General features: G+C 30.8%; 1 pseudogene; it reads right to left on the bottom strand.

Annotated features, from left to right (window-relative positions):
- Positions 1-10,019: 10,019 nt before the first annotated feature.
- LOC129310162 (receptor-like protein kinase FERONIA) lies at positions 10,020-14,088 on the bottom strand (annotated as a pseudogene).
- Between the last annotated feature and the right edge of the window lie 9,015 nt (positions 14,089-23,103).

Raw genomic sequence — 23,103 nt, 5'->3', positions numbered from 1 at the left:
TTGAGCCTAAAGGCATGCCCTAGCTTTATTAAGCTCTAGAAGTTAGCTCACTTAAACTTTTCTTTATCCAAAAGATATATGTAACTTATTTACAAAATTGTCATAAGTTACACTTTCTATCTCAATTGTTTTTTAACCAATGTAAAATATAAGTACAGAAAATGTTAATGCTAGCGTGTAACTTGTTGGAGAATAGTACTCCTTCCGTTTAAAAATGCAAGATATTTTTAACCGAATTTTACTCCCAATAAAGTAGTTACCTACTTTCAAACTAACCCTGTCTTTTCATATTTACTCCTATTAAATACCCTACAATAAATATAAAGTTATTATTAATAGGGGCACTTTTGAAAAAAAAGATAATGATTATATCTTGAAAGATTAAAAATACCTTATATTTTTAAACATTCAACTCCTCAAAAAATGCCTTATATTATTGAACAGAGGGAGTATCATTTTTGCTTTTTTCTGTGGTCCTAATTTAATACTGCTCTTTCAAGAAATCAAGTCAAGCTAGTGGGATATTGGTGTATGCTATAATTTACATCTTTTTTGTTTTATGTATAAGATACTATTGTTTATCTGTTTAGTAAATTATTAAGTAAATGCATGCATGATTTGTTATATACATATATATATATATATATATATCCTGCGTAGTCTCGTTTTAGATATTGGTTAGTGAATTGATTTAGTTTTATTTGGCATCAATGGGCTAAACTCAATCTACCTACGTCTACACCACCTCAACCAACATGAGTTCGTTGAAAAATGAATAAACTTCGAACATTCAGGTTGTTAAAAAGTGTGGTGAACTTAAGTTCATAACATGGTTTGTTGAAGACCTTCAAAAGGTCGTCAAATTAAACGCACTAATCTTTTTATAAATGAAGTATCAGTCAATTAAACCAATGCCCTGTATATATATATTGACAGGAAACTAATGGACCATGGTCCTACTTGAGGACACAATGTTAATAACCTACGCAATTCCTTAGGCATAATTAAGTTTGGAGAGCAACATAAATTATTAATACAGGTATGCATACATATATACTTCTCCTAGCTGGTCTTAATTATAGGGTAAAATTAACTAATTTTATTACTGTTAAAGAGTGATCACTAATGTTTTAAACTGGTAAAAAAAATGTGTGACTTTTCAATTTTACTCTTCACATAAATGGACCATAAAAAAATGTTGATAAAAAATTAAAAGCATGTCAACAACTTGTTGCTGATGAGTAGTAAGATTGGAAAAAAAAATAACTACTCTATCTTTGCCACTAAATAAAGTTTTAAAACTTTACTTATAATGATAATGATATGTCATATACGAATTCCTGGTTCTGCAACTATATTAAATACTCCTTGAGCGAGATATGCCACCAATGTGATCCTACCCAGCTTGACTCATAAATAAAGGGTAATTATATAAAAGAATGATGATATATCATGTACGAATGCCGCGCACGCGCATACACATACATAGTAACATTTTCTTTTGATTAATGTCAACGTCTTCAAATACGTAGGCATGATTAATTTAGAGAAATTATCTCAAAAATGTAATTGAGTTGGAAACCAATCTCTTTCGTTATTGATGCATTATTGGGGAGTTAGGAAGTGGGCGAAATATAGAGCTTAATTAATTTTTCATTCATCAGCATTATATAATTAACCTGCACCACCAGTCGTAACCCCAACAATGACTTTTTGTTTTGGTATTGCAACTTGTTATTAATGAAAGGTAGGTTGAAAAAATTTAACTACTACTCCATCTTTGCTCTTTATTTAGAATCAATCAAATAGAATTTTAGAATTTTGTCGTATAATTAGTACTAACAGAGAATACATTTACCAAAGTAAATTATATATGGTAGATTCGGAAAGAGATAGTGAGAAAAGAGATGGCAAGTGTAGTGATGATAAAACATAATAACATATACGAATCCCCCACTCGTGCACAGATATACATAGTCACATATTTTTTTATTTAATATCACAGTCTGATCAATTATATGTAGGCATGATTTGTGTAGAAAAATCATCTCAAATATAATTGAGCCGGAGCCTGTCATGAACTAGGCCCAATATAAGAGTGGGTCCAAATTGTGTTTTAGAGGCTGATAAGAATAGAGGCAGAAATTGGATTATGGGCTTTGGAGAAATTCGAATGGGCCAGCACAAGGGTTAATGATATAGGGTATCATATGGACTTCGCTTCTCTCTGTTGAGCAGAGAAAAATCTGAGCTGTCTAGATATAATAATTCTACTTTTTATTTTTTATTTATATTTTTAAAATAAAACATATATAAGAATTAAAAAAATTTTAATAAATATATTTATCAATCTGACAGTCCATATTTAATAATATGGACGATTCAAATTTAATATAAAAAATTTAAATTAACTTTTCAAATATATTCTGGATAGTGTAAATATATTTTGAATAAAACAATAAATTTATTAAAAAATTTTAATATTAATTTCAGACTATCTATATTAAATTTGAATTGTTAGATTGATAAGTATATTTATTAATTTTTTTTATAATTTTTTTATAATTTTTATTTTAAAAATATAAATAAAAATAAAAAATGAAAATCTTAAATCTGAATTTGAACGGTCCATTAAGCCTTTGCCTGAAAGTAGAGGCAAGGAAGGCTTCTCTCAAAGGAGAGAAGCCAACTCCATTTTATGATATATAGAGGAAGAATGTGCATTGGAAGGCATAAAAGAATATTGATGAATTATCTCCTTATGACTGCTCTTCTCTTATCTGACCTTTCTACTCTGTTCTTTCACTCCCAATGAATTAATGCTTTTGCCAAACATGATTATAATCTTCAGTTGTTTATATATATGAGTAATTTCCATTTGAATATCATATTTTTCTCTAGTATTGCCTATGATCTTTGCCTATCAAGACTGGTGACCATGACAGAGCCTAATCTCTTTCGTTATTGATTATTTCCTGGCGAGATTGGGAGTGGGCGAAACAAAGAGCTAATTAATTTTCCATTCAGGGTTATATTTATTTCAATTTTTTTAAAAAAATACATCACGATATTAGACATTTTAAATCTGATTTAGACTTTCTACGCATTATTAAGATAAAAACATACATATAGTGATTTGAGACATTCGCTACCCTCTTCTCTGCTTCATCTTCCTAAAATCTCAACCCTTCATTTGAAAGAATTAAATGAAATTTCTCAGGTCATCAGTTGAAGTATTGAAATTTTAGGCATTATTAGAAAGGCAACAGGCACAGGGCTAATTAATAATTATAACATGACTCCGATCGATTAAGTAGATAAATCGAGATAGCTAGAGTGAATACAAACTGCGTGCGTGTGAGAACATGCAAGTCTACATAAAAAGGATTATTCAAGCATCATTACATGGTGCTGAAAAATCATAAATGAAGAAAAGAAGCATGAATATATATTAATTCCCTGAAACACAAACGTCCGTACAAGAAACAAATTGAACAGAAAATGGAAATATATGTGAAGCGAAGGAGAGAATTACACACACACACATCATGATCATTTTCCATAGCAACCTTTGGTATAGACTCCACAATGTTGTTATTAGTTGACGGAGGACTTTTGGGAGGGAGGCAGCTAGCTAATATATTGTTTTTGAGGAGGGCATCCACAAGAGCTTTATTATTTGGATTACGTGTACCAATCGTAACAGTCCTCATCCCAGTAACCAGAGAGACTGTGAGAGGATCAATAGAGAAACTCATCTCCATAGGATCTTTAACATAACTGATGTTCTTGTTGTTGCTGTTGCTGCTGTGCCTCGAGTCGGCAAGAGCTAGCTCGAGGCTAAGCAATGAGGTGAATGTAAGAAATATAAGAATGCATTTCTTCATTCTCTCTAATTAGATCGATATATGATGAACTCTTTCTCTGATAATTATAGAGCCACTTAAAACTTACAGGGACGACAGCTATTTACGTATTGGTTCCCCAGAGGATAAAAGCTGGAAATTTTGTCTTTATTATTTAATTTTGAGTAGCGAGATCGACAATGATCAAAGAAAGAGGACTGAAAATCGATATTCAATATTTAATATGAAATGCACCGGGGTTTCTGCTGAAAATCAGTATCCTATTTTTATAATAGTTCAAATTTTTTTAAAATGTTTTTTTTTAACAATTGGTGGCTGGTACCACCAATTAAATGTGTATACACATCTATATCTAGAATAGGAAAAATACCGTTATAAATTCCTATATTTTAATGTGTTGCTTTTAGTTCTTGCAGTTTATTTTGGTTTTTTGTCATAAGAATTTTTCAAATTAAAAAGACTAATGTTGAGGACATATCAAATAAAAGAGATGACGAACAATGAAAATAAATTTTATGAACTAAAAAAACCATAATTAAAGTATATAGACCAAGAATAGTAATTTTTCTGTACGAATAGTATGAAGTGGTGGTCGCCAACGGCAATTTAAATACTAGTGGTGGTTGATGTTTCCGAGCGACAATAAGCGATAGTAGCGAATGATTTTCAATAGATAAATGTAATGTGTTTCAGGGGGGAAAAACAAAGAAAACGGAAATAACTCTGTTTTCATTTTCTTATATTTCTTTATTTTTTGCCAGAATTTTCTTATATTTCTTAAGAACAAAAATAAGAACAACTTAGAAAATTATTTAAATCCAAAAAAATTAACTAAATGAGTTTATTTTTTTAAAATTTTGAAAAACATTTTTAATACAGAAATCAAACACGCTCATAATTTCGTGCAGGTAGTTGTTTTACACTTTTACTGTTGAAAACTTCAAATTCTTATCTGCCCATTTTAATCGAGACGGATTAATTCTCATATCATTATAAGACACGTGCTTGCTTTTGGGGAGTTTTTTTTTTTTTTTAAAGTCCATAACATGATTACTTTATAACCAAACCCTTGTTTATATTGATAATTGAGTTGGACTCCACCATCCATTTCACGAGGAGACGATGACTATGAAATAGATAAATTAACCGTCCCTACAATCCTTTGCTAAAAAAAAAAAAAAAAACGGTCTCTACAATTCATTTGAATAATATTCAAAGGATAAAATTATCTACGCAAGAGTCAACGTGGAAGAATTGTCTCCTTATAGCCATAATTGATACCCACGATTTAAAATAAATGATTTAAATGTTTAATATAAACACTGTCTTGTTTGATAATATAAAAGTTTAATATATTTTGATCTAAACAGCTGGCACACGTAACCCAAATGTAAAGTGAAATGATTCCACACATCTTATAATTTTGGGGGGGGGGGGGGGGGGGAACGCATTCTATCACGATTTATTTATTTTATTATCAACTACGAATTTCTTTGAGAAGACTCTTTTTGAATTTTTTATTTTGTTTGTTGGTATTCCCATCTTTACTAATATCAAAGTTGTTTAGTTATATTTTACTTTATTTTCGGCACTACTGTATTAATCATGTTTCTTAAATTAAAAAAATTAAATTTAAACAAAAAAATATAAATAAGTAATTAAAAGTAAAAAGATTAAAAATATGTATTTACATTAAATTTAATTTAAGATAAAGCAAAGAAATCAACCAAAAGGAAAAAAGAAAATAAAAATAAGGAAGAATGCATTAAGTTGTGTGTGCATAATATTTGTTAGAAGCACATTGCTCGTATCAAAAGGGAATGGAAGCGCGCCGCGCTTAACTCTGAGGAGGGGTGGACCACCCTAGCATATAATTGTAAGAGGCTAGGCACCCTAGCTCATGGTTAAGATTTTTTTTTTTTTAGGATTTTAATTTGTTGCAATTATGTCAAAAAGGAGAGTCTTATGTTGCTCAAATAAATGGTGGCCTTATACCAAGGTATGAGCTTGGACAAGTAAATAGGTTTAGAGAATAAGTGAGCTCATACATACAATTATGCGCAATAAGTTAGATGTGGTATAGGGCAATTTTTTGCAATTTTTGAAACTATTTTGCAGAGTTACAAAATTATTTGATTGAAATAGTTTTTTCAAAAATTTTACCTTCTTTTTGAAATATGTGAGGAATTGTTGAATCTTATAAAATTTTTATAGGTATTTCAAAAGGAATTATTATAATTTAATAATATTGATTACTATAACTTTGTACTTAACTATATTTATTTAGCCTCATTATTTTTGTAACGGATTTTTAAATGTGATTAAGGCAATTTTATTGTCAAGTTTTTTTGAGGTCATTGCCTATGAGAGGCAATACTTGCCAAAGGTTCAATAGGAGCCTTTATGTTTTCAAGCTTTCTCTCCTCCTCTATCATATTGCTTCATTTGTGTTGTTACCTCAGTTTATTCTGTGAATTTCTATTGTTCTATATCCTTGCTTTTGTAAGAAGACTTTGTTTAATTATGAGGAATTGCCACGTGATCAATACAATGTGGCTGAATAGCTCTTAAGGACAATACCTTTAGACACAACTCAAATTATAATTTTACCTGCTAGTACCAATATAATTTAATTTTGGCATTTTTCATTGGAGAACTGGTTTGGCTCTTAACTAGTTTTTACCAATCGTTGCCATGTTTTGATGTGTCAATCGAACTTGACCAAAAGTGATTTCATATTAAACTGGTTGATCTGAGCAAAATTTTCAAAATCTTGGGTGTAACTAATTTTATTGGTACAATATTATCCTAAAAGTTTTAAGCGATAACATTGTGCAAATTAAAAATTAAGGATACCAATTATACTTGATAGAAAACTTTTAAAGGAATTTTGCCCTTCATCATTAAATTATAATTAGTAACCACAACAAAAAATAGAAACACTGATAATATAGTCAGGCATTGTTCTTTGACATTTTGTTGGTCTTATCTTATATATATATACATATATATATATATATATATTATAATGATTGATTTTGTTTTTTCCTAGTTTCATGTCACTTAAAGAAAGCAGAGAATTTGTTTTTTTTTTGTTTTTCACAAAAAAAAGAAAATGGACAGAGTATTATTATTTTACAATTTATTGACATGATAATTTATGTATTTATCTATAAATAGTTAGCCTTAATCACATGCAGTCCCATGGGATTCAATTTTCTTGAAAAAAAAATCATATCAAGATAGAGAAATAATATTAGCTTGTCTAAAGCTTGTCTGTGGATTAAAATTTATTTTAATTGTGAACTTTCAAAATTTTATTTTGACTGTTTCTAAAACCACTCCCAATTTTAGTGACTTAATTTGATTGAATGAAATAGGTTTACTGAATACTTGATATTAATTTGCAATGGTTCCTTGTGGAACAATCTTGAGCCGCTGTATTACTTTCAAACGCGTACATTTGCGGGTGCTAAATTTAGGTGCATTACAAACTATTGTTATTAATATTATGAGTAAAATACTCTCACCACCCTTCCATTTTGTCTTAATTATACAGACATCCCCTCTATTTTAAAAATACAATTTAGTCCAATATGTTAACTCTGTTTGGAATATTCTAAAAAGATTAATCAATATTTATATTAAAATACATTTTATTTACTAATTTACTCCTGATCCTAATAAATCCTAAATTATATTATTTTAATAATTACATAATTCCATTGTTAAAAACATGTGTACAAATTTTAAATTTAAATTCTTTATAAAATATCTCAAACTTATATCATTTTATGTTATATGATGAACAAAAATCTGTATTTGAAATATGTTTATAGAAATTTTAAAAGATATAAATAATTTTCAATAACTTTGATAAAAATTAAAATTGTATAATATGATAAATATTAATATATTTTATAATATAATAAAAATTTAAAAATATATTTATTTTATTTTTTAGTTGTATAAAAAAGAATTGTTTTGGCAAATATAGATTTTAGATTATTCTTATGTTAAAGAGGGGCAGTTTGGTTAAATTAAAATTTTAAAATTCAAACTTAATGGTAAATTAACAGTTGGATAGATAGAATTACAGAATCTCAAATATACAAGAAATGTTTATGTCACATATATTTTAATTTTAAGGGAAGTTTATATGATTTTTTAAAATAGAGAGGATGCTTATGTAACTAAGGCATAATAAAAGAATGGTCAGTATATTTTACTCTAATATTATTAACATATCAAAATTTACTTCTCTTAATTTGATTAAAAAATATATTAATTAAGTATATAAGGCTGAATACCTATGTTTTACTCCATTAGAAATTATATATTTTTATATCTAATTTAACATGTTCTTACTAAAATAAATAAAAAAATTATCAATGAAATTTGGTCAAATAAAAAGGAGTTAGTTCTTTATAATATAGTAAATCAATGTTTGAATTTACACTCAGAGATATGCTTACTTGTAGTGGCCAACCATTGCAATTTGCAATCAAAAATTAATAAAAAGTTATATATTGAGGTTTCCTATAACTATTGGGATTTGGGACTCTGGTATAAAGAATTAATTTCTTTTTCCAGGAACAACTTAATTTTTTATTTTTATAATGATAAACAATTGATTGAAAACACTGATGATTTGGCCCAAAAAAAAAAACACACTGATGATTCCAAGTCTTCCCCCGTGGGATTCTTGGAAAAGTCTTCGCTTAATTATATGGTTTTCAGAAAAAAAAAAAGTGGTTTATATGATTTTCAAAAAGAAAAGGAAAAAGATAACGCATGAAGAGATTAGATAAAGACTTGGAATATGGATTATATGATTTTTAAAAAGAAAAAGAAAAATATAAAGCATGAAGAGATTAGATAAAGACTTGGAATATGGACTATATGATTTTCAAAAAGAAAAAGAAAAATATAACGCGTGAAGAGATTGGATAAAGACTTGGAATATGGACTATATGATTTTCAAAAAGAAAAAGAAAAATATAACGCGTGAAGAGATTGGATAAAGACTTGGAATATGGACTATATGATTTTCAAAAAGAAAAAGAAAAATATAACGCGTGATGAAGAGATTAGATAAAGATTTGGAATATGGATGTGCGTTGGATATAAATTCAAGCATATATATGGTTCCAAAGAATGTTGCCAAAAAAAAAAAAATAAAAGCATATGGATCCAAAGATACACATACGTCCATGTTAGTCTTTTTTTTTAATTTTATTATTCATTCATTCATTCATTTATCGTTTCAAATGAAAACCTAGCAGCTGTAAGCACCCACCGTACGTCGGAAGCTAGCTAAAAGAAAGAGTTTTCTAATAACAGATAAAAGCAGTCTTAACTCCAAGTGGTTTGATGTGTGGAATGTGCATTGTCTTCTTCATAATATGTTTCCGATCCTGACTTCTTCGTCCATGTGTGCAGCATTCAAACCGTGTTGATTTTATTATATTTATATTTAAAGGGCATTTTTATAGCTGAATTATTTTATGAGAAGCACCCCATATTATACGCTAGAAATAATGTCACCCTCAAGTATCAAAAATCATTGCAATGCTATCTTTTAACTAAAGGATATTGGTGTGGACCGTGATTAAAAATATTTTTTCTTTTAAAGTATGCATTGAGTTGTGATTTTTTTAGAGGTATTTGAATATTTTTTTAAAGGTTTTTTAGTGTAATGTTTTCTCAAAACATTTGAAAAAAAAAAAGTGTGCAATGTTGCCCCTGTATTTTATTAACAAAAATCAATATTAACTTTTAGTTAATTAAAAAAATTAAAAAGAGAGCTAAAAAATTATCGAAAAGCCTAAAAAATTACAAATAAATACTATATAAAAAATAAATATCAATTAAGTCTTTTAAATTATAAATAAGTACCAAATGACAAGTTATTTCTTTATAATATAAAAGACTAAAATTTTATTTTGACTAAGCACCGAGTAAATAAATTTAAAAATAATATGTTTGTCTTAACAATATCTGGTTAATAACACACACACACACATTCCACACATGTGGGATTTAGGATTGTAATAACAAAGTCGATCCTTGTTGATTGGCACACATGGAGTAGGATTCGTGTTAAATAAGGGCAACTTACTGACCAACTACGAATCTCATCATATCAGTTCCTCATCTTCCACCTTTCTTCATCAACGTCGTCTCTTCTTTCTCTTCTTGGGTCCCACTGCTTTGATCCTTCAGTGGGCCCTCTGTGCACTCTTGCAGCTTCATCGCATACTCTAAGCCCCACACCACATCATTCATTGATGACCGTTCATTCGCATCATCTGCCAAACAAGTTAACGCCAAGTCACTAAACGCTTTCAAGCATTCCGGCGTTATAATTTCTATCACTAATGGATCCACTGTCTCATGAATCGCTCCTTGATGGTGGCATCTTCTGAACAATTCCACTAAATTTGACTTCTTCTTCTCCACAGCACGTAGCATGGGCGGCCTTCCACACAATACTTCAAGCAGTACTGCTCCAAATGAGAACACGTCGGACTTCAGTGTCAAACGTTGACGCTTGTAGTATTCTGGGTCCAAATACCCCACACTCCCTTTTACCATTGTGCTTATGTGAGATCGAGACGTTCCTGTAGGCCCTCACTTTGGGTAGTCCGAAATCAGAAACCTTCGCCACCCATTTCTCATCCACCAAGATGTTCGTGCTCTTCACGTCCCGGTGAATGATGTTGCGGCTGGCTCCTGTATGAAGGTGGTGCAGTCCACGCGCTGCCCCAAGGCACATCTCCAACCTCTGCTTCCATGAAAGTGGTTCTTTACAATCAAAACCATAAAGATGGTCACTAAGAGTCCCACGAGCCATGAACTCATAAACCAGAATCATCTCGCCACCGTCGTTGCAATATCCAATCAGGGACACCAAGTGAGCATGACGGAGTTGAGAGAGCATCTCAATCTCGGTCTGGAACTCCCGGGCCCCTTGTTGCGAACCCGGTTTGAGTCGTTTGATGGCGACCGGCAGTGTATTGTTGTCGATGTAGCCTTTGTACACGTTACCGAAGCCTCCAACGCCTATTATGAAGATACCGTCGAAATTATTTGTGGCTGCTTTGATCTCAGCTAGGCCAGATATCTTATTTTATTTGAGATAGTACTTAAAGGTAAAATAAATCTAAGATGTTAAAAAATTAATAGTAATTCTTAAATACTAAATCAAATCTTAATACCCTAAATCAAATCAAATACAATTATCATCAATAGTTCCAACGACAAATGAAGAACATTGCCTACTTACATATACACGTACGTTCATGTTAGTTTTTTTTTTTAAATTTTATTATTCATTCATTCATTTATTGTTTCAAATGAAGACCTAGCATCTCTAAGCACCCACCGTACGTCGAAAGCTAGCTAAAAGAAAGAGTCTTCTAATAACAGATAAAAGCAATCTTAACTCCGAGGGGTTTGATGTGTGAAATGTGCATTGTCTTCTCCTTCATAATATGTTTCCGATTCTGACTTCTTCGTCCATGTGGGTAGCATTCTAACCGTGTTGATTTTATTATATTTAGATTTAAAGGGCATTTTTATTGCTGAATTATTTTATGAGAAGCACCTGATATTATATACTCATTTCGTTCAAAAATATAAGGCATTTTTTGAGAAGTTCGATGTTAAAAAATATAAAGTATTTTTAATCTTTCGAAATGTAATCATTGCTTTTTTTTTCAAAAGTACCCCTATTGATAATGATTTTATATTTATTTTAAGGTGTTTAATAGGGATAAATATAGAAAGATAGGGTTAGTTGAAAAATAGGTACCTACTTTATTGACAGTGAGATTTAATTAAAAATGTCTTACATTTTTTAATGAAGAGAGTACTATTTATTGAAATAATGTCACCCTCGAGTGTCAAAATCATTGCAATGTTATCTTTTAATTAACGGACATTAGTGTTGGATGTGATTAAAAGATATTTTTGCTTTTAAAATATTCATTGAGTTGTGTTTTTTTTAAGGTTTTTAAATTTTTTAAAGGTTTTTTAGTGTAATGTTTTCTCAAAACTTGAAAAAAAAAGTGTGCAATGTTTCCCTTGTATTTCATTAACAAAAATCAATATTAACTTTTAGTTGATTAGAAAATAAAAAAAGAGATCTAAAAAATTATCGAAAAGGCCTAAAAGATTTCACATAAATACTATATAAAAAAGTAAATATTAAGTAAGTCTTTGAAATTATAAATAAATACCAAATGACAAGTTAATTCTTTATCATATAAAAGACTAAAATTTCATTTTGACTAAGCACCGAGTAAATAATTTTAAAATAATATGTTTGTATTAATAATATACATACATATATATATTCCATACATGTGGGATTTAGGATTGTAATAGCAAAGTCGATCCTTGTTGATTGGCATGCCTGTAGTAGGATTCATGTTAAAAAGCGAAACTTACTAACTACGAATCTCATCCTATCAGTTCCTTACTTCCACACCTTTCTTCATCAATAATGTCTCTTCTTTCTCTTCTTGGGTCCCACTACTCTCATCCTTCAGTGGGCCCTCTGTGCTTTCTTGCAGCTTCATCGCAAACTCTAAGCCCAACACCACGGCATTCATCGATGGTCTTTCATTCCCATTATCAGCCAAACAAATTAAAGCCAGGTCACTGAACGCTTTCAAGCACTCCGGCATTATAGTTTCTATCAATAACGGATCCACTGTCTCATGAATCACTCCTTCATGGCCAATCCACTAAATTTGACTTCTGCTTCTCCACCGTACGTACCCTGGGTGGCCTTCCACACAATACTTCAAGTAACACTATTCTAAATGAGTACACATCGGACTTCAGAGTCAATTGGTAAGTCTCGTATTATTCTGGGTCTAAATACCCCACACTCCCTTTCACCTCTGTGCTTATGTGAGACCAAGACACTGCTATATGAAGGTAGTGCAGTCCTCGCGCTGCTCCAAGGCACATCTCCAATCTCTGCTTCCACGAAAGTGGTTATTTACAATCACAACCACAAAGATGGTCAATAAGAGTCCCACGAGCCATGAACTCATAAACCAGAATCATCTCGCCGCCATCGTTACAATAACCAATCAGGGACACCAAGTGAGCGTGACGAAGTTGAGAGAGCATCTCAATCTCGGTCTGAAACTCCTGGGACCCTTGTTGCGAACCCGAGTTGAGCCGTTTCATGGCGACTGGCAGTGTATTTTTGTCAATGTATCCTTTATACACATTACCGAAACCTCCAACGCCTATTTGTGGCTGCTTTGATCTCAGCAATTGAAAAGTATCGACACAATTTGGATGGGAGTGATGATGACCCGTTGGTCCTCATGCTTGGTTTCGATGTGGCATTGGAGTGCTTCACCCTCGTTCTGATGAGTTTCCAGATGATGAGAAGAATGATAGATAGCATAATGAGTCCTGAAGTAGTACCAGCAACCACAGAAATCATCATCCTTCTCTTTGAGTTTCTAGGCTTTTGGGAGTTGGTAGGTAGTGAGTATGGCTTTAGATGAGGATCAGGATTGGGACCTCCCAGATTGGAAATGGCATCACTTACATTGAAAATCTCAATTCTGTTCAATAAAGATAAGTGGGCATAGAAACAACCTCGATCCCGTTTATAAAAGCGTATGCGTCGTGACTCGTGGTGGTGTTGGGTATGAAGGTAACATTCAGCCTCTGCACTCCTAGTTGAACGTTGATACAGTATTCTCAAAACAAGATCCTTCTGGAATCTTCGTCGTTGTCTGCAGCGAGTGAAGCGTTGAAGTTCTTGAGAAGGGTGAAGGGACCTGATTTAACAGAGAAAAGTAAGGAATCGCGACCAAAGCTGTTGTAGGAAGAAGGGTAGAAGTGAAGACGAAGAAACTTGGGGCCTTCAGTGACCGAAAACGAGTATGTGAATTGAGAGCGAGAAAGGCGTGCATTGGAGTAAAGGAGATAGTTAAGTGAAGAAAGTATGTCGCATGTAGATGTGTTGGCCTGGATTGAGGACGTAGGAGAATTTTCGATGAGAAAAAACTGAGGAGAGTTGATATCAGGACTCGCTATTCGATTACCGAGCTGAACGAAGGTGGAGGAGCCACAGTTAACTATTACATCTTCTGTGGCTTTGTAAGTGTAAGACGTGTTATCGCCGTAGACGATGAGATTGCGTTGAAGGGACGAGATCATCATCACCAAAATAATGATGCCCATCATCTTCATATTGTGCTGATACTTACTTCATTTTTTAAATGTTCCATTCAATGTAGGGGGCTTTATAATAAGATGTACATATAATTACGATTACGATTCCTATCCCAAGTAAGAATTTTTTGCCCCCAATTCAAATAGGTAATTATATATATATACACATCTCTTTATAGAGGCCAAGCTGGGTGCGCAAAAGATAAACAGTTGGAATTGTGAATGCGGCTTGTGAGATGATGAATCGCCACAAGTGGAGGGCAGAAAATTAAGGTCTTCTTGTAACTTAAAGGTCATCGCACCTACTACCAATGAGAAAAATCCACCGAATACGGGGCTGCTCGAAACTGATGAAATGTTCTATTAACATTTTTTAGGAGAATTATTGGAGGAGGATGGGGAAGGGAAAGGGAGACTAAAAGAACATAAGATAGTTAAAGAGAAAACTGAAACTCAAATTAAACCTAAAATGATAACGGTTCTTATTTATTCAAAATGGTACAAAGCAAAGCCTTCAGGTGCTGCCTGTTAACCAAACTCTAGAAATAAATTGTATTATCAGAAATATTTTTTTACTACTATAGCCAAAAAATATTTGGGAGAATGACATTGAAGGTAGAAAGAAAATTATTATAAGGGCCAATCAATTTTACATTGGATATTGTATTGTGAAAACATGGATATGTTGTTATTAAAAGATAAACCTTAACTTGTTAAATTTTTTAGGAAACCCTAACAAAAATATACAAGTTAAGGTTTAATTTTTGACAACAGCATATCTATGTTTTGACAATGCAATATCTGAAGCAAAATTGATATACCTTTATTGTAATAATTTTTCTTTTTAAGGCCTTCAATGCCATTCTTCCAAGATATTTTTTTAGTACCAATTATACATATATTTCTTCAATACTTTTAATTTCATAAAGTTTCTTAAAATGTATAAACATATTAAAAAAATTCATTTATTATTTTGTTAATAAATCTATGCAATTTGAAAAAGTTCCAAAAAAATAAACATATAATCGTAATTTTTTCTTTTGTGGGAATGGCATTAAAGGCCTTGAAAACAGATTTTATTACAACTTAGGCTTAAATAAATCTGATATTGCTTTGCAGACCTTGAGGCCCTTATTGCCAATTTTCTTGAGACCAAAAGTATAATTTTTTTTCCTTTGTTTGATTTAAATTCAGAACCTGTGTGAACCCTTGAAACAATGAAATAGACCATGCACGACACAACATCTACTATGCATAAGATGATGTCCATGTATGTTCAACAAAAAGTTCATGCATTTCAAGTATTTCACTAGTCTTGGCTTTAACAAAATGACTAGGCAAATCATGCATGATATGACATCTACTATACACAAGATGATGTCCATACATGCTCAACAAAAAATTCATGCATTTTTAGTATTTTATTAGCCTAAGCTATAACAAAATGACATTAGGTAGACTATGCACGGCACAATATCCACGCATGCTCAACAAAAAGTCCATAGATTTCCAATATTAAGAAGGACAATTATATCATATATGAATAATTTCATGTTGGTATTAGCCTAGGTACTAAAACAAGTACCCACATAAAATTTGACATAATATTTCAAGTCTGATATATACAAAAAGTTAGCTACTATATCTAAAATATCTAACAGTTGTTTCTCTATATACAAAAAAAATATCTATGATTCTCAATTAGCCAAAAAATATTACTTGAAAATGCTTCCATATGCATAATTATAGTTGTCTATGTACAATAAAGAAGTACAATGTAACTACTTCTCATGCTGGGTTAGGATTCTTGCATGTCTTGTGACTATGTCCGGCCTCCTCACATCTTGAACAATAATAAATCTTCTTATCTTGGGAGATTCTATCCTCCTTATTCATGGCCTCCTGGGAGGACGGCTAGTTAAAAACGATTGCAAGAAAAGAAATTTTGTGATATATTCTCACTTGAAAGTCTATGTGATTCCAATTTATCATTATGCTAGGTTTAACAAAATACTAAAGTTAGGAAAATAATGCATAACACAATATCCACTATGCATAATACAATGTTCATTTATTCTTAACTAAAAATCCATACGATTCTACTTTATCAGTTGGCTAAGCTTAACAAAATGTACAAGTAAGCAAACAATGCATAACACAATATCCACTATGCACAACATAAGGTTCATATATTCTCAACTAAAAGTCCATACAATTCTACTTTATTAGTAGTAGGCTAGGCTTAACAAAATGCACAAGTAGACAAACAATCTATAACACAATATCTACTATACACAATACAAGATTCATATACTTTCAACCAAAAGTCCATATGATTCTAGTTTATCAATATGTTAGAATTAACAAAATGTTCAAGTTAGGCAAACAATGTACAACACGAAATTCACTGTGCACAACACAAGATTCATCTACTCTCAATTGAAAGTCTATGCAATTTCAGTTTATCAGTAGGCTAGGCTTAACAAAATACTCAATTTAGGAAAACAATGTAGATAATATCCACTATACATAACACAAGGTTTATATATTTTCAACTGAAAGTCCATGCGATTTCAGTTTATTGTTAGGCTAGGCTTAACAAAAAGTTCAACTTAGACAAATAATATACAACACAATATTCACTATGCGCAATACAAGATTTATACATTTTCAATTGAAAGTCATATTGTTTTGAATTATCACAGGTTTTGGGTTTCAGGTTCAAAACAAGGAGCATATTAGAGCTTCATGACTAAGTGCTAAATAGTCCTATTTTTTCATAACGAATGCACAAAACCTACAACAATAATATGTTTAGCTAATTGTCACAGCAGGCATGAAAAAAATGATGTGGACAATAAACAAGGCTTGCAAGATTTTTAAACAAGAGCATCCAAAATATCTTTCCTTAGCCAAAACTACCTTCAAATTAAAGCTTGCAAAGCTGTGTGGTTTCACGTTCATTGTGTATAGATAAAACACATCTGGATATGCTGTTTGACTAAAACTAAAGAATACAATCTTATCGATAAAGCATGTCAACTTCCAAAAGCTAGAATGATGCAAACTACTACAGGCTAATACAAAACAAAGATTTATTGTCTATTAGCACAAAGCATAAGTTGAAAGAGGGAAAACTTAGTGTTAGCATTCTTTTTTGGTGATATGCGAAATAAGGGAAAATGAGGGAGAGAAATGATGAGAATGCACAATAGGGGAGGAACAAGGAAGAAGAATGAATGGAGAAGAAGATCCTCACTAGCACAGTCCTCCTCCAATGATAGCAAGGAGCTGAGTTCCAAGGGTCACAGTGATCAACAGCAATCAACAGCCACTCGATGCAAGGAAAGAGATGAAAAATCATAATCTGTGGTTGAAGTATTAATCGCTAAGACTTCTACACTCGTCCACACCGACAATGGTCAACAATGGCAGAGGGACGACTGAAGAAGTGAGAAAGAAGAGATAGAATCCATTGCTTCAAGTTTTTCACGCAAGTTTTCTGAATTCAAATTAAACAAAGGGTAAAATTATACTTTTGGTCTCAAGAAAATTGGCAATAAAGGCTCCAAAGCCTGTAGAGCAATATCAGATTCATTTAGGTTCAAATTATAATAAAGTCTGTTTTTAGGGCCTTTAGTGCCACTCCTTCCTTTTTTATTTTATCAAGTTAACCGTACATGTTAAATTGGTTCATATTGACCAATCAATGTCCAGTATCCACGACTCAATGCATGTGTGAGCAGCATATGTACTGCATGTGGGTTCTGTGTCAATCTCTTTGACTGACATCATATTTGTAATTGTCATAGTTTGAGCTTGCTTCCTCTGTTTAAAAAAAAACATTTTTAAGAGATTAAATATTTAAAAATATAAATCATTGATAATATTTTAAAGTATAATTATTGCTTTTTATTTAAAATTATGTCTATTAAATAATTACTTTATATTTATTTTAAAGTAAAACCCCTATTACATAAAGATAAATGTGAAAATATAATGTTAGTTTAAAAATAAATAATTATTTTATTAAATGTAAAAGTTAGTACAGGTATTAATTATTGAAAAGTGGTATTTTGATTAAAAATGTTCTACACTTTTAAAAGGAGGGAGCATTTTTTTTTTTGGAAATTTATAAGCGTCTTAGCAGATAATGCCCAATATTTAGTTAAAAATAAAAGAATTACAAAAGTAAACATTTATAGTTAACATATTAATCTTATTTAAAAATATAAATAAAAATTTTGTACAGAATAGGATAAATAAGCATTAGCCCCTAAATTATATGTTCAAAAGTGTCTAAAACTTTAAACTCATCTTTGATGTAATATTTCCCTTCAACTTTTAAAAATGGCACAATTTGATCCTTGTCGTTAACAAGAATTAATTTTGATTATTAGTTGATTAGGAAAGGACAAAAAAGGCTTCAAAAATTGTAGAAAAAACCCCAAAAAATTATTGGTCATTTTCTATAATTTTTTTGGGTCCTTAATTTTTGAGTCTTTTTGAAAATTTTTTGTGTCATTTTCTAGTTAATGAATAGTCAAAGTTAACTTTTATTAATGGCAAGAGTTGATTGTATCATTTTCAAAAGTTTAAGGAAAATATTGCATAAAAAATTAGTTTGAAAACCTATAGCTTAAGGATCAATTTGATCATTTACTGTAAAGAATATGTAAGCCAAGTTTTTGGTAACTTTAGAGAACAGCAATGATAGATGAAGGTTTTACATTAATATGCCTCTCAGGTATGTGATTTATATGCAATTTGAATGAAAAACTAAAATAAATATTTGAAATATTACAAAGAATCATTAAAATTGTCTATGTATTAAACAATGAACAAAATACATGCTGTTAAATAATTTATAGATATTTTAAATCAAAGAATATTAAATTGTACACGTTTTAAATTTTTTCGAAATTATGTTATATTTTGAAAAAAAGTAATTAATCCTCATGAAAATACATGAGACTCCATGAAATTTCAATAAATTCAAATTAATTACTAAAAGTATGTGTAATTATTGAGTTAAATTATAAAAAAGTACTCCCTCCATTTTCCCTGATACACATATTTTTCCTATAGTTTACGTCTGAAACAAATTAAGCAGGAAGTGGATATACATACACGTGAAATGGATAATTTCTAGAAAGATTTTTTGGTCCATAATATAAAGTCTATAGAAGGTAATTTATCATCATTTTCCAATTTTACCTGTATTGTAAATTATTTTTATAACTTATCATATCCTATGTATTTATCTCTCCCTATTTTTAATAGGGAAAAATTTTTATTTTTTATTTTAAAACATTTTTAATGAGTTAACTGTTATTTTGGTGATTTCAATGAAGTAATTAAATCGTCTTATAATAGAGATGAGAAGAAGTGCTATGGTTTGACTCGCTCATGAGGCTATGAAAGGACGCTTTTCAAGTGAAATTGTTGACAACAATGGCCTTGTGTGATGGCTTGGCCCAGTTATATAAAACAAGAAAGGGGATAAGGGAAGAGAGAGAAGGGAGAATAAAGGAGGAAAAGAAAACTGTGTAATTTTTATTCAAATATTAAAACCGTTTACAATGAAAATTCTAGCTCTATTTATAGAGTTTTAAAATTAATAAAATAATAATGTAAATCTATTTAAAATTAATAGAATATGATAAGATATCTATCTAGTCTAGATATCATATTTTATTTTATTTGACAATGCTTAAAAGATAACAAAGATAATCTAAATTTACTTAGATATCTTCTTTTATTCCAAAGAAATAAAATATAGATGCTAAATCAAATAAAATAAACCCTAAATGCTGAATGAAATCTTATTAAATTAAATTTTAAATTAAATTAAATATGATTTCCATCACTTGGTGAATATTATTCTGCCATGTATCTGCAAAAGCCACATCGTGGCTGAGGAATGAGAGACGAGCTTGTGCGTTTGTTGGTTGTCGTAGGTGTTGAAGAAACCCATAATTAGGCATCTCTTATTTAGAGTTGGAAAATAGGCAGATTTGGTCTTTATGAGCCTGGCCTATAACAGCCTGAGTTCTTAAGCTCAATTTTTCATTTTTGTCCATTTTTTGAGGCCTGGCGCTTATTTGAAAGGCTCAAGACTGGGCCCGCAAGCCTTGTTTTGCAAAAAAAAAATTTAAAATAAAATTAAGCATTACAAATTAATTAAAATATTTTAAAATTTAAAAAATTAAAATCTTGACAATCTTTTAAAAATTAAACACACATTTAGAAGTCTAGTAATAAAATTTAAATCTTTATTAAAATATTTTTTATAAATATACAAAACATTATAATTATAGAAAAATATAAAAAATAAAAAATTTTATACTGTATGCTGATATTTATTAAATTATATTAAATCAATTTTAGAATAATCTAAAATTAATAATAATATAATGAGTGTAGGATTAGAGCTTCAGGCGAGTAGATCCTTGGTTTCAAATGCGTGTTCCACAAAAAAAAAATTAATAATAATATAACAAGGTTTGAAAGGTTGCCCGAGCTCGAGCCCTTTTAACAGAATTTATCAAGGCTAGGCCCATAAGCCTGGTTACTTTAAAAAAATTTATTTTTAAAGCTTGAACTCTTATTTAAATAAGGTTTCCAAGCCCAAACCTTTAGGCCCGACCACCCTTATTCCTAGCTCTAGTCTTACTCCTCCTTTTTATAAATAAAAGTAGTCATTTTTCCTTTGGCTTCATATTCTTGCAAAACTTTTTTAAGGTTACATACTGCAATTATTTAGAAAGCTTCCTCTACTTGTTTCATTTAGAAGGGGTGGAGGGGGGAATGCTTCGGCCGCCTCTGTTTTAAAGTAATCTTTCCCTTCTAAATACATGAGCTACTAGGGCTAAAATAAAATTACAATTTAGTCTCATAATTTCAAGATAAAAAATAAGATTTGGATTCGATGAATAGCCTAATTATACTCTTTTAAAGAGTGTTACACATGGTACGATAATAATCATTCGATTAATTGAACGGTTGTAAGAGATTTTATCATACAATACTTATAAGTATTAAATCTTCAATTTTAGGCGTCGATAATAATGATTAGGATGCAACCATCTATGATGTCCGAGATAGACATTCTTCATCCCATGTTCTAATCTCACTGAATGTGTGCCATATTTACAAATAGGACATCCGAGTTTTTCTTTGATACTATACCCTGATAAATTACCATATGCTGGAAAATCATTGATTGTAACAAACAACAATGCTCTTAAATTGAACCTTTCCTCTTTATGTCTATCATATACCTCAACACCGTGCTCTTACAACAATTTTAAATCTTCAATTGAAGGAGCCAAATATATGTCTATGTCATTTCCCGGCTGTTTTGGCCTTGAAATTAGAATGGATAGTATCATATATTTTTGCTTCATACATAACCATGGAGGTAAGTTGTAAATTACCAAAATAACTGGCCATATACTGTGACTGCTACTTTGAAGCCCGTGTGGATTCATTCCATTAGTAGATAATACGAGGCGAAGGTTTCTATCTTCTGCTCCAAAGTCAAGGTAATCGAGATCAATTTTTTTCCATTGAGAAGAGTCAGCTGGATGTCAAAACTTTCCATCTTTGATCCATTCATCCGCATGCCATGTCAAATTTTTTGCATCCTCTGCACTACTGTATAGCCGTCTAAATCTAGGTACAATGGGAAAGTACCATAATGCCTTCTTTGAACTCTTCCCATTCTCTTTATAGCGCAAGGCATTACATTTTAGACACTCCATTAATGATGCATATTCATTTTTAAATAATATGTAATTATTAGGACAGGCATGTATTTTCTCATAACTCATGCCAATTGAACGTAGCATTTGTTTTACCTCATACATAGTCCTTGGAAGCTCGTTGTTTCGTAGGTAGAAATTGTTTTATAGGTGTAAGATTTTCTATAAAGCTCTTATCACTCCATCCATTACTCACTTTCAAGTTGTAAAATTTCAACACTACTGACAACTTTGTGAATTCAGTGCAACCAGCATACAAGGGCTTTCCTGCATCACTTTTCAACATCTCTAACATTTCAGGACAATCCTCAAGTTCTCTTTCAATTGCATTGGCCATCTCTTCAAGACAGTCATCCTTATAAGTATCTGTGTCATGATTGTATGATTCAAAGCTTCCTTTATACTCCCAATTACTAGTAAACTCATCCCTTCTATTCTCTCTATGCTTATGCCAACACTTGTAATTTTCATCAATTTCATAGCATACTAAATGGTCTTCCATCTCAGATGCACTAATTTGCTTCAAAAGACCATATCTTACACAAGGGTACACTATTCTTCTAGGGTCTTTTACATGCTCAAGAGTGAACTTCATAAACTCTTTCACATCATTCAAATACTCTTTACTTAATCGATTGGAAGACATCCCTTCTCTATCTATAACTTTATAATCTAAAAGATAATTCATTCAAGGAAATGTGATTAGTGACTCATGAATATGGAAAGGAAAGGAATAATAGAAAAATTATCAATAAAGAAATTGACTACTCTACATATAATATAGAGTAATTAATGAATCATGAGTCACAATGCATAAGCATTCACATACTCCTTCAACCGCCGATAAAAAATTCGGCAGCATAACAACATAAAGAAAGTATTTCTCAAGCTAAAACCCTCTTTTCATTCTTGGCATTTCACTCAAAAAACTAATTCCAACTATATACAATCACAAAACCAACAAAATTCTTACAAAATAGCATTTTCAAATTAACTCTAATTATTATAAAATTATATATAAAATTCGTTCAAAATTCATAGAAAAATGAAAAACACTATAAACATCATTTTGAATCAATATTTTCTGTCTCATTGATCATTATAAGATTACAAATATCCTATATTAGCAATATCAAGCCAAGAACAAATCATTTTTTACCAAATATAAAAATATCAATAAAATAGCAATGATTTTTACAGAAATCGCACGTCATTTTTCGTCACTAAAATAAACTCCAATTGTAATGAAAATTGGTATA

This window comes from Prosopis cineraria, unplaced genomic scaffold (assembly GCF_029017545.1).
Source record: "Prosopis cineraria cultivar Desert tree isolate PC_DT_omini unplaced genomic scaffold, ASM2901754v1 PC1, whole genome shotgun sequence".
NCBI classification, from domain to species: Eukaryota; Viridiplantae; Streptophyta; class Magnoliopsida; order Fabales; family Fabaceae; genus Prosopis; species Prosopis cineraria.
Note: the sequence above shows the minus strand (reverse complement) of the source record. Positions and strands in the feature narration are given on the sequence as shown.